Raw genomic sequence first — 15,078 nt, 5'->3', positions numbered from 1 at the left:
TTTATCAGCCGGGACAAAAACAAATTCCTTGGCTAGTTCTGTTAGTTTATTTTTGATACGCGAAATAGGGTTTTTATAGTTTTTGTTGAGGGTAAAATGTTCTTTTAAATGTTGTATTCGAATATCAACTATCTTCATTACTGAATTAAAAAAAGAGTCCAAAGATTTTTTGTCAGCTTTTTCCCGTTTTACCCATTTCAAACAGTAGGCGCGGAGTGAATCGTTGATGATATTACGACACTCATTCCAGTTAATAGTTGACGGGGGACGATATTTAGGTCCTTTACTGAGGAATGATTTTAACTCTCGGTCGCGAACGATGTTAAGGTCTCCTGTTATAACATGGGAAATTGGTCCATAGGTGTATTCTGAATTACTGCAATTACACGACATAGGTGTATTTTCAGTGATATTTACATCTTTACACAATTGGCTATAATTAAACACATATTTTCGGGTAGATTTCTTGTAAATATAACAAATGAGAGGGAGTTCAGTATTATCAAAATATCCAGGAATTTGGTCTTTAACAGAATGGTCGTTAAAAATACCGGCAATATTTACAAAATCAAAACCTTTATTGACATACTTTATTTTAATAAAATGTTTTTTATGATCTTCAGGGCGATCAATTTTTGGAAACAGTTTAGAATAACAATATGCCATTATAATTTGGACAATTTCATACTTAGGACTGTAATATGAAATTGTGTTGCAATCCTCTAAAATTTTATTTAATTTATTTATAGGTAAAGAACAAAGCTTGGTTAACAGATAATGTCTGCCGTTGTTTTTTGAAATGGAAATTAGGTCCGAAATATTTGTATGGTTGGTCCGAAATTTTCTTTGATTGCGATTTTTTCTGCGTCCATGAGAACGATTTTTACGAACAGTTTTAGAAACTATATCCAAAATGTTAACAGAATCGGTTCTTGATATATTGCCAATTCCCATGATATTATCATTAAGACCGAGAGGGTAGACTGTCTGTAATTTTTTAATCCAATTTAATTCATTTATTTTTCGTGATCGTACAAACTTGGAATGAGATTCACCAGGCTGCTTATTTACTACTTCTAAAGGTTGAACTGTTAAATATTTAATAGGATGACTGTGCTTCTTAAGATGTTGATAAATGATACTTTTGAATTTATTGGGTCTTTTAAAACGATACAGGTGTTCTTGCGTGCGTTTAGATAAATATCGCCCAGTTTCACCTACGTACTGAATACCGCATCCCGGTTTGTTTCATGTGAGTAAATAAATAATACTGTTTGTTTTTCAAGTAATATCAGTTTCAAAATTTAGAGAAAATGTGCGACCATTAAATGTGGACCTTACTGTATTGTTGGTGGAAAGACGGGGACACGTAAGTCATTTTTTGGCATGACACTTATCGATAGAAGGGTAACCACGATTTTTATTGTTAAAAACGTTAGCTATGGTAGTATTTTTAGATAAGCGATTCTGAAGATTGAGACGTGTAGATACCCTTTGAACGAGTTTAGTATTTAATATTTTTCCATTTCTAAGCTTCATATTTGTTTTTTGGTATGTAGATTTATTACAAAGGAGCAAAGACTGGCGTCCAGAATATGAACCATCACACAGTAGATTAAATTGTGTAAAAATGATAAAACTGTTCGGCTCAAGACGTCAAATGCTTATTGTCATAAGTTACCCGACAAATTTAACAAAAGATAGGGTATATCAAGGTAGCGACTGACGTCTGACTAAATAGATGAATGGGGCTGAATATTAAAATACTACTTTTTGATAGATATTCCTAAAGTAATGAACATAGAGAAGTTCTCGCTCGGACACACACTCCATAATCTAGTATAATATAAGAGCATAAAATGTATGATCGCCAATGAGACAACTTTCCACAAGAGATTGTTTATTTTTGTTCAGACATCGTTGTCAAATTTGTTTCGACTGTAATACAAGTGAGAGCTAGGTTAAGCTAACTATAAAACCAGGTTTAATCCACCATTTTCTACACTATAAAATACCTGTACCAAGTTAGGTATATGACAGTTGTAATCCATTCGTTTGATGAGTTTGAGCTTTTGATTTGCCACTTGATTAGGGACTTTACGTTTAAAATTTTCCTCGGATTCAGTATTTTTGTGATGTTCCTTTTTACAGGTTCCTGAATTTGGACAGACACAAACAGAATTACTTGTTTTAATGATATAACGTATTGGGTCGACATATGTCAAGGTTCCACAGTGCAACACAAGAAATGTTCTTCTTGCATACAATAGTTCTTGTAAAACTCAGAGCAAATCATTTGCTGAAAAGTGACTGAAAAGGAAAACAAATCAAGTCCAGGCATAAAATGAAATACTTTTTTATTCAATTTAAAAAAACACATACTTACCAGTCTTAAAAAACGGGCAAAATGAATTACCCTTAATTTGTAATTTGTCATTATAACAAAATTAATGCGCGCGTTTGACGTACAATAATCAGACAAAGACCCGATTCCGATTCTTTAAAAAAAAAATGCCCTTTTGAGAATCAAATATTTTATAACGCCAAGCGACACGTTGTATTTTGATGAAAAAATAGTATTAAAATCAATAATTTTAACTAATAAACTTGTTTTTGGTTTTACTGCATGCTAGGAATGAGTTTCTATATAAATCATACTGGTAGAAATCGTCAAAAAGTTCATCTGAAGCCCAAAAATCTGCAACACGGACAACTAGGGACAGGTTTTGAGAAACAAGAGCACTGAAAACGTCTGCTATGCTTGCTGGAAATAGATAATTTGTCGGTTACTTCCTTATTTTGAGCTTACACTTCTCAAAAAAGACATTTTGATACTTATTTTTATCGTTTTTCTCCGCTTCAAAATCGCAACACCGTGTCAAACATAGCCGACACCCCGTATTTGGCATTTTACAAGGTATAATTGTCCTTTTCGTTCATTTGATTTGTATACTAACAAAAGAGACGAGTTTCGTCGTGCATTTCATTTTTGAACGAGGATTTTTTTTGGCTAACGGGTTTAATCAGTTTAATTGTGTCCTTTGATGAATTTTCATGTTGCATAGGGATTACACGAAAAAGAAGGTTGTTATCTTCAGATTTTACATTACAATAACAGGAAATTTTCAACGAAAACAATGATAAATCCAAAAGAATAAGCATGGAATTTGTACTATTACATATGACGATAGGTAACATCTTGTAAGGCACTTTTTATTATATAACACTCAGAACTGGTATTCTCTGTGAGCCAGTTTCATAATAAAAGTGACCATCGAAGTAGTGTGATCACAAATCTGTGAGCTGTATATTGAAACCAAACTTCATCATGAAGAATGGATTGTTTACCATCTTAGTCATCCTTGCAGTACTAGGTAAAATATAATTCCGTACATTTGTAGTAATCTCATATTGACAAATCAGCTACAGTGAAACAAATGTGAATCTATAAATTAACGTTTAATTAAATATATTTCTTACATTTCATAATTGTCATTTTTTTCTCATTATTTTGAGAATTTTATTATGAAGATTATGAGTATGTTTTCTTGTAATTGGTTGTACAGAAAATACTTTGTTAAGTTGTGTTTATTCGCCTTTTTTGTGACAAAGGTATATTTATCCTTCAATTCATTACTGTTTTTTAAAACTCGTTTTTGAAGAGTCAATCGGATACTTGAATCTTTCAGTATATATCTTTAAGTATAAGTTTACATGATTTTCTGTGCTATTTGATTGGCGTTTAAATGACATTAGCAATACATCGTATTATCAAGAATTCTATTTGTGTAAGTAAAACGTAACCTTGTTCACATATAAGAAACAGTGTAAATTTCTAGGGAACATAATTAAGATTTAAAAAAAAATGTTAAAAGTATTATTTATCATGTTTAATTATAAAATTGATTCATTATTTTTTTTAAAGGGAAACAATATTTTTTTTTATCAGAAACGCTTAAACCCCAAAAGCTGAAAAGGCAACGACGTATAAAACCTTAAATTTGTCAAGAGCATATTACCAAAATCTTGTATAAGAGATTAAATTCCTCATCACACATTTTTCAACGTTTGTAATTTTATTCCAATAAAAATATACAATGTGGAGAGCTTTAAATCGTACCGATTCGAGCGACAAAATCCATACAAAAATACACAGATGTTATATAAATTATCAACATTTTAACACCATCCTCGAAATTATAAACTCAAAGAAAAAAACAAAAGCAAAACAAAACATTCCAATATGGCGTTCAATCATGATTCAGAACAGTCATACTGTCAAGGTAAAAAAAAACGTTGTGTTATTTACACCATGGATGTTGTAAAGGTTTTTCTCCATAACATACAATAAAAATTTTAACATATAAATCACTAAGTTATTTAAAAGGTTTAATGGATAAAAAGACAAAAGAACACACAATGATTGCTGCTTTTATCATTTGTTGTTATTAACCTGACCTTTCATTAATGTTTGCATTATATCATACTTCAGTGGTAGTTGCAGAATCCTATGGTAGAAGGTATGAAGAAAGGAGTCGTATGTATTTAACATTTAGATTTGTAGGACATGAAACAATTTGTTTAGGCTTTGATATAAAAATTAACAACAAGAGATCGAATTGACGTGGATAGGCCATTGGTTGTCCACGGCACATGCCACACAACAACTAAATTTTTAAAACCCGAGTTTTACATTCTTTTCTTAAATTTTTAAAATATTTTGTATATCAATTTATGAAAAGCTATGAGCAATAAATAATTCAATAATATTTCCAAAATAATATATATACATGTATGACAAATAAATCGAGTGCATTCGAACAATTTCCTATTTACTTTAACTATACGTAAGTATGCAGTGTTCTCTCTACTTTGAGTGTGATATATGTAAGTTTGTTTTTATCTATTGGGATTCATCTTATTTCGTGGGTAGCAATTTTCGTGTAATAAGGAAATTTTGCATTTTCATAGATATTTGATTTTGTGGTTTTACCAACGTCTGAATACAACCATATAGATAGTGTGTATCTCCTTCAGCATTTTCGTGGTTCACCTGTACAATCAAAGTCCACGAAAATTTGTATCCCACGAAATTTAATGAATCTAATGTGTACAATATATGTAGCATTATATCCGGGTTATTTATTGTTCACATTCATTAAAATTACAATTGGGAAAGTCTATATTAAGAATGCCGAGTTAAGTTCATTTGAGACAGTAGTTTAGAAGTTTATCGATATACAAATTTCCCAAATCCAATACGAAGATACAAATGAAGGCAAACACAAAAACTTAGTGAATAAGACGAACTTCAAAAGGTGCAAATACTGTCTTTAATAATAAGCGAATCCCATACAAAAAAGAGAGCTTTAAAAGGCCTACCATATGTAGTGTTTTATCCACTTTTTTGACTCTTTATCCACTTTTTTTAAATGCCGTCATTTTTTCCAAATAATTTTAAATTACCCTTTGGTATCTTCGACCTCTTTATATTAAGTTTTGAACGACTTGAGATGGTGATTTTGGTTAGTATGCATATAATGTTTTCTTTGGGGACAATATAAGGATCGAGCTATTGGTATTTGTGATTGTTATCACGTTAAAACCTATTTCGCATTACTCACTGAGGATAATTAATACAGATATAATGATTATTCGGTAACCAATAAAAATATAAATAAATAAATCAACTTAGTTACATTCTGATCCGGTGTCCAATCTTTGCCTTCAAGAATCTGAAAAAGCTTGGTTTTATTAGTTGGTTTTTAATTCCCCTTTCTGTATTTACCGTGGATTTTCTTGGACATTATACAATTATGATATATCTACTGTTTCATCAATATAAGAGTTTTGGTTTCAAACAGACAGTAATTTAAATGAATACACAAGAACGATTTTCGTAGACCCAGACACTGGATTAAATGCAATTGTTTCGAACAAATTTAAAAGTTAAAGTTATACATAAAGTATACAAAAAGATTCTTAGGAAAACTGTGTCTAATAATTAGTTATCTTAGCTGTAAAAAGCAAACATAAAAAATACCGAACTCAAAGGTAAACTCAACCAGTGGAATCGATAAAACCTGACGAAATCAAACGGCATCAACCCACGGAACAAGTGAAAAACAACAGTCATGTTCATGTCACGGTACAAACAATCATAATAAGTCGTGCTTCAGCCTGAGGAAATTTCTAAAACGGAAAGTCCCTAATCAAATCGCAAAATCACAAACACATTGAACGAATGTAAAACAACTGTCATATTCCTGTTCATATTGACAAAACGTTTTACCATTTTGTTTTATTCTTTTTGTTAGTCTATAGGCACGTGCATGGGTATGGAGGGAGACACTTATACAGATACAGTCATAAGCAGTATGGAGGTAGACACTTAACCAGATATATTCATTATCGAGCAATTATTATGAACGTTCATACATGTACAAATATGATTTTTTTTCACCATAAGTAAGATTTTTTAAAAGAGAAAGTACGAAAGATTTACATTACTGAAAGAAAACCGATTGGTTTTAGTATCGATTTAATTGATAAAATATGGTAGTTATAAATGCGTTTTACATGACCTACTCAGTTAACTCATTTTGAGATATATTCATTTTAATTCAAAAAGAGAGGTGGATGTGCAAACTCATTAGTCGAAACAAACCGACTATGACATTGCAAAATAGAAAAAAAAGATTTAAAGACCATAAAGTTTACAAAAAACAAAAACCAGGTTTGATCGCAGGTGCTCGTGAAGAGTTAGGGATTCTACTCTGTATGTCTCATCTACGTACATTAAATGATATAGATATTCCATAACGGTTAACCAACTAGTTATACCATTCCTAAATATTTGAAGAGATGGCGTCAACTTTAGTACTTTGAATTCTAGGTTTAGTAACTTTCTTGTAAACAGCAATTCAATATTAGGTTATCATGATTGGAAATCACCAATAATTGGTCTTAAACTTTCGATTGAGGACAGTGATCTAGACTATTAACCGTATTACCTTTATTCTGTCACTATAAATGTAAAAAGAAATTGATGACTGCACAATAACAGTTTTAAGATATCAGACAGCAAATGCATGTCACTAGAGAGTTGAGACACCTCATGTCGGCCAACCAATTTGTGGCGGTTACTGTAAAACTTATAAAGTGTCGATATCAGTCGTCTGGTGCTAATACAAAATTGAAATCCAAGTATCTACGATGAGTTAATTCCTAATAATTCTTTTCTTGTTTAACACGTATAAATGCGCTCAAGGTATAAACTGGCACGGGCAACCCGCATTGACTTAAATATATAAACACCATGTGATTTTACAGTAAATATATTACTGCTGGAAAATGTGGAAATTGAGAAATTGGAAGCTAAAATCATAGATTCTAATTTGAAGAAGTTCATCTTTGTCAATATCGATGAAGAATAAAGATATAAAGCATACGTTTTTGTTTTTTATATGTCTAACATGCAAATAGAAAGTTTTTGAAGTCTTTGAACTTTTGCAAAATTATACTGTTTTATTATTGATACTGATCACTTTCGAATATTAAAAGCAATTATCCTTTTTTTAGTACATCATAACATACAGATGTTAGAAAACATAGATAGACATCTCCATCACCACGTTCAAGACCACAAAAAAGTGGCTTTAAAACATATCAAAAGCATTGCACAAACGGCCGAAAATCATGTAAACCACATTGAATATGCAGCAAACAGTCTCGTTGAGAAAGTAAGAGAGGAAGCCGATAAACATATTTATGATATAAACAAGGCCTCCTTGGATCACCTGCATCGACTAAAAGAAGCAACAGATAGACAGATTAGAAGATTGAATGACCTTGCAAAACAACATTTTAACAATGCAGAGAAGCAACACCAAAAACATTCCAGTGAACGTGAACACCAACATAGACGTCACATGAGTGAACAGGAAGCAATAAATAAACGACTTGAAGATGCAATCCAGTCGATAAATGATCGACGACAACACCGAAAACTCAACTATTTGATAAATAAAATCAATATAGCCAATCATAACGCACGAGTTTATCAGAATTAAACAAACATAAATGCTTCTAAGGTTGTTGATTATCTTTATCTTTATCTTTATCTCTTTAACCTTTTCACATGGTTTGGTACTTGGGGTATTCAAAATAGTCATTGTGCGTTACCGACGAAGGTATATCTAGAAAAACGGCCGCATAATATTTATAAAGTAATATCTTCAGTTTTCAATGTGTATGATATTCGATTCATATTTTCTACCTATAGTGCATCACTTAATGATTAGTAAATATTTCAAACGTAACTATGTCCGATGTGACAATTACATTTATAAAATATTAATCAATTCCAGTTAACGTACGGTCAACATTTATGGCTTTCTTACATGGTATATAATGAAATAAATAAAAAAGGTTATCTGCTATCATATTCGAAAGGTAGAAACATACGTATGGAGTGTCATCGAAGTAGATTTTGAAGAAAAAAAGCCAGACTATTGTCGTTACAAGGTAGCACTCACACCAGCAAAGTGGAAAGGGATAAAAATAAGTTGTTGTAGCTTTTTTCCCAATCTGTTATTAATAATTATGTTTAAAACTATGTAAAAAATGGTAAGATTAACCTATATTTTTAACTAGATAAGCCCCTCAGTTGTTTGGCAGCTGCATACATTCCATTAAATTTACAACAATGTAGAACAATGGGAGCAAAACTAACAGATATATAGGTAAAAATGTCAAAATGCGTGGAACAGCAGTCACCATGCTTTATTGTTTAACGCAAAATATGAAAAACTTATATAAAGAATAATATATAAATACTTAAATAGATAAAGATCATTTTTAAGTGACATATATGTATATAGTGTAAACAACATACGAAACATGACAAATAATATAAAATTTACAAGTTATAACAATAATCTATATGTTTGTATCACATTTAGTCGACTTAAATAACATTTTTTCCCAAAGAAACCATGGACGCGTCTTCACAAAGTATGGACGATGTCGTTCTATTGATGATAATATTATGGACGATGCCTTCAGAAGACGACACACAGTATGGACGTCGCGTCCTGCATCGGATAAATTGTGTTAAAATCGTAATCACTTTATAAACAAACAACTGTGACAACAAAAGAAAACAAAAAGTCATGTAGAAACTCCATAGACAAAGCACAAAAGATCAGAGTAAAAAAGGACAATATCACAATAACACAATGTCGGGGTGTAATAATACCGAGCAATGTCAAACAGACATTAGCAAAAATAAACTAAACTTTAAAGGTTACAAATATCCAGAGACAAGTAAAAATAACAATATAACACGTAATAAAGATGTATAATCTCGTCAGTATCTCGAATTCTGCACTTTAAAGCTGCTGCAAAAAATATGAAGTCAGTCTATCAAGTAGTATTTGAGATAATATTGATAAACACATTTGTTGGACGAAGGAGGGACGAGTGAACAGACGGATAATACGATTGTAATACAGCACTCAATCACAGAAAGGGCAACACAATATAGCTTTAAAACGTCAAAAACAGCATATGTTTGTCAAATATATACATCGCAGTTGACGTCCTTCTATGAAAGGGAGGGTTGATCTGTAATTTTAACTTTGTACTTAAAACGAATGTCAGTAATATCCCCTCCCCCAAGGAGTGACATTACATCGTACCATAAATGATAACAAACACATTTTTAGAAAAAAATATAAATTCTGTCGAATAGACTTCTTCATGATAAGCAAACAACAATTGTAAGGCACTTATTGTTCTAAAATAAAAATCATGATATTAATCAAAATGCCAATTATATATTTACTATTATTCCATGCTTTCTACTCACTTGTAATTATAACAATTTTATGATAAAGTTTATTCGAACCCTGAAAAATATGGTACACACGATTGTTAATTCTGGTATATGATAATTAAGTGAACTATGATATTAGTCGTAACAGATGTAGCAAAATAAACCCAACCTTCTAGAACAGTATGATATACCATTAATGTGTGAATCTTCTTTGTATTTTGAAAATATCATAAAACTATCAAACAAGCCTTTATTAGCAATGTTGGCAATGGATTACACGAAGATCAAATTATAATCTTCAAATAGTACAAGTCAAACACAGAATGACAACAATGAGAACAATACTTTTCTGAATGGAGAAACACGAGATGTGTACTATAACATATATAAACAGGTAACATCTTGCAAGACACTTTTTACTATATAACTAGTAAAATAAGTATTTTTTAAGAGCAAGTTCCAAAATCAAAGACACTGCAGAACTTAACATATCACAGATCTGTGTTTGAGCATTGAACCCAGAATTCAACATGAAGTGTGGATTTTTCACCATCCTACTGGTTCTTGCAGTACTAGGTATACTATAATTCCGTTTCATATGTTTCCAGTTTGTACATTCAACTGACATTGTTTTAATAAGCATTATCTACAGTCTTCAAATCTGGTTTCCTATTAAGGTAGATAGGGTGTCTTCCTCCATCTTGGATTTGGAAATACCAGAAAGCAAGGTCTAGATCTTTCATAAAATGTGCAACTTTTTAGAGTAATGGGTAATTCATGTGTAAGAACTTTCACTTCAATATAAAAAATAAAATGTTTTATCATATTTATGGTTGTGTTTTACAAAAAACAGAAAAACTTGTGTTTAATTACATTTTTTCCAACTTTTCCACATATTGGGAGGTAACTCAAATACAAATGCAGATGATTAAGATTATGATACTTTTACAATATATGGAATTTACCAATTTTATAATGTAGCAAGAAGACGGGTCCGGTGACCCCATTTTTTCCTTTTTCTTTACCGAAAGCATGCTATAAAAGCTATCTTCTTGTATGTTATCTCAAAATTCTATAGTGTAGTTTACGCGTAACCAGGATTTGGTTGCACATAAATGTTAAACATTTCAAAACTTGCATGTATGCTAGATTTCGATACCATGAGAAATAACAAGCAAAGCACGTTTTATACTACTATATGATTTCATTAACCAGATATGTTGCGATCATATATGAATTGTAAATCAAACCATAAAAACTATTGTCTGGGTGGTAGTAATCGGTGTATTGTTTATCAAAAGACTAAGTTTGTCCTATTTATGTCTGTATGATACTTCAGAACAGAGATCTCTTAAATTGTATGTGAAAAAATGATTTATTATTTAGAAACTAAGGTTGTAACTCACATGTTAAATTGGCCTCAGATGGATCCGTCTATTATTTAAGTATTTTATTTGTCATAAAGCTCTTCACCTACTCAAAAGTTTGGCTTTCACAATATTCGACTTTTAATATTCCCGATGAAGATTTATTCATAAAATTGTCTCGAACGCCATCAATCTAAAAGGTATTATTTGTTTCAGTGGTAGTAGCAGAATCCTATGGTAGAAGACACAGAGGAGGCAGTATGTATCAAACATTTATGAGTCATTCATTAGTTTTCTTAGTTTATGTATGAATCAAATTTGATAATTAAATGTCATTAGAAAAACAACGAGTTAAAATCTGCAGCTAATATGATATCAAATTTGTTTTTTTGAATGATAAAACATTTATGAAAACTTGATTCTTTCAATTAGTATTTGGTGTTGTTTCGGTGGTAGTCGTTGGTTGCCGTGTCATATTTGTTTTTCATTTATTGTTTTTGTTATAAATCAAGCGTTTCATTTTAAAGTATTTTACGTTTTGTCATGTCAGGGCCTTTTATTGTATAAATATTAAGCTCTGACAATTAAAGTATAGCATATTTAGTCTTGACCATGTTTTGTTTGGGATTTAACTAGCGCAGGCAAATATATGCATTCGGAGACCACTACTGTATGTCTTTTAGTTGTTTTTTTTATTACTAGCTTTGTGATTCGTTCTTGACTTATTAGTCAGGACCTTTGCAATTTTTGTTTTGAATAGGTTTTTTTTTTGTTAAGCCACTTTCCCTTCCTATTAGCCTTAGCATGTTTATCTATTGTATAAAAATTCATAATATCTAATAAAATTAGTAGATTTAGCTATCAAAGTCCTTATATTTGAATAAAGTGACATTATTTGTAAGTGGAAAATGTTTAATGTTAATAAGGCTTAAATTAAAAAATGATTGCTTTCCTCTCTGTGACTAAAGTAAGATAACTCTGGTCAATTTTCCTAACATTCAATTATTATGGGAAGATGATATATTTCTGTTTTCATTTATAGTCTTTATAAAAAAAGTTCTAATTGTTTTGGGTAGGTTCCAATTACAATTTTTCACTGAAGCATTCGGCATCAGATATATAGAAGCTTTGGAATAAAGTGGTGGCTATGGTGTACTGTTTTGTGTTTGTGCGTATGCGTGTTTGTGTTAGGCGTTTTACACTTCTTACATGTATTTGTCTTTATGGATCGAGTGAAGCAGATAAGTTACATCAGCGTTTCTGCTTCATTTGAGTTCTGACATAATTGTATACACCATATCGATCTTACAAACAAATGCCTTTACGAGTAGAACGACGAATGCTTTTGGACATTTCTTTTTATGTATACAACCTATGCTTTTCACCGGCATATTTTACCTCAAATTAAAAGTAGAAAGAATTTTTTTTTTAATAATTTCCAGGATATGGCTTTAAAAGAGAGCAAGTTTTTGCACGGTCTGCATAATTAAATGTAACAAAAACATTTTTATAAGATTATAAAATAATTCTTTATATTGTTATATATTAATTTTAAACATTTCAAAACAAATAAAAGAAATTATAGATATACATAATTGTCTTTTATAAACTAATGAAAAATACGCGTATCTAGTACATTACAGATTTTGTAACTATTTTGAAATCAATAAAAAAACTACATTGTATATGTAAAAGATAAGATTATAACCCTGTTCAAGGTGGACAATCAACACATTGACTTTATGAAATTGAACATAGTTCAAAGGAATATAACTCTTGTATACAAATGACACATTAATCGAATTATTTAGAAAAAAGTAAAATCACAAAAATACTGAACTTAGAGGAAAATCAATTCGAAAAGTCCATAATCACATGGCAAAATCAAGCTACGCCTTTGTGCGCCACCTTCAAGGAAGATTCTAAATTATCAATATAACCACAAGTTGTTAATCTATAGGATACTGACGACTAATGAATGCTAACCAACAGTAAAGAATATTTGTTTGAAATTTTTTAACACTTACTCAAAAAAATGATCGAAATACTTGACTTTCAAAGCTCATAATTAGCGTGTTTACACACTGATATAATATGGTTGTTAAATATTACAAAACTGTTATCGTATAAGACACTATAAACCTCGTGTGCTTGCATTAACTGATCCAAATAGATATTTATTTAAAGCCTAAACATTTCGACATATTGTTTACATTTTATAAATTTTGGAATTCTAACTGTGTCACAAATTCCGGTTAAGATTTGACTAAATACCAATATCCTGATATCGTCAGGTAAATATGCTATAATAATTAGTTGCTGACAAACATGTTATCCTCTGTCAATGTCAATAGATATAGAGAGATGTGGTAGCCTTGTCAAGTCTGTAACTTTGTGGTTTTAATTGGTTACCTTCACTCAATTTAGTTTTCATTAATTGTTTATGCTTGAATCACGCATTGGTCTTATTGTACGTTTGTTACATATTGTTAACTGTTTGATCTTACTATATGATATGGATCTTGCTCATTATTTAATACTTGTTGTTTTTTCATGTTAGTATTTTTTTAATCAACGTTCATTTGCCTCCTTTGGAAAGTATAATCATTGGTGACTATACCACGTATTCTATTTTTTTTATATTTATTAATGAAATGAAATAATATTGTTCTGTGTTAATAGGACATACAAGTGTTTCCCGGCATAGGAGTTATCATAAAAGTGTGTCCCGTCACAGGAGTTATCATGGAAGAGTATCCCGTCACAGGACCTATCACAAAAGAGTTTCCCATCGCCACAGTTATAAAAGACGCGTTTCCCACCACAGGAATTATCGTAAGATATATGTAAAATGACATATAGTAAAATAAAACTAATTTGGTTTTAAATCTTTTCACTCATTTGATTCACATTCAAAGAACGCAAAGCGATGAAAGGCTTCACATACACTATAACCTTTTTTTTTTAAATTTAGATAATCTTTAAATGTATATAAGATAAATTATTGTACTATACTGATTTAATTGCATTAAAAAATTTTTTGAATTTAAAACTTTCCATATTATAATCGTTTGAAATTTTGTAGGTCGTGCGCACGTTGGAAGATATGCGAGAAAGTCCCATGTAAGAAAATATGGCGCTAAACGTTATGGGAGGAGACATGTTCGAAAATACGGAGCTAAACGTTATGGAAGGAGACATGTTCAAAAGTATCATCATAGACATAGACATGGCTACAAATATGGACATAAGCATGTAAAGGTTCACAGACACACACACAGACATAAACACGTCTTCAGTCGTCATCATGGACACAGACATGGCTACACATATGGACATAAGCGTGTTCATGTTCACAGACACACACACAGACATAAACATGTATTCAGACATCATCATGGACATCGACATGGATACAAGTATGGACATAAACGTGTTCATGGTCATATACACACACACGTACACAAATTTCTCTTTAAACATCGACATGGGCATCGACATGGACACAGATACGGACATGGACATAGACACCATCACCGAGGAATACACAAACATATACACAGACACCACGTTGTACATCGGGTACATAGACATCATGTTGTACATCGGGTGCACAGACACCATCGACATGGACACAGATACGGACATAGACATAGACACCATCACCGAGGAATACACAAACATATACACAGACACCACGTTGTACATCGGGTACATAGACATCATGTTGTACATCGGGTACACAAACACCATCGACATGGACACAGATACGGGCATGGACATAGACACCATCACCGGGGAATACACAAACATATACACAGACACCACGTTGTACATAAGGTACATAGGCATGTTCACAGACATCACGTCGTA

The sequence above is a fragment of the Mytilus galloprovincialis genome, chromosome 3, assembly GCF_965363235.1.
Source record: "Mytilus galloprovincialis chromosome 3, xbMytGall1.hap1.1, whole genome shotgun sequence".
Taxonomy (NCBI): domain Eukaryota; kingdom Metazoa; phylum Mollusca; class Bivalvia; order Mytilida; family Mytilidae; genus Mytilus; species Mytilus galloprovincialis.
The sequence above is the reverse complement of the archived record's forward strand: the minus strand, read 5'-3'. Positions refer to the sequence as shown.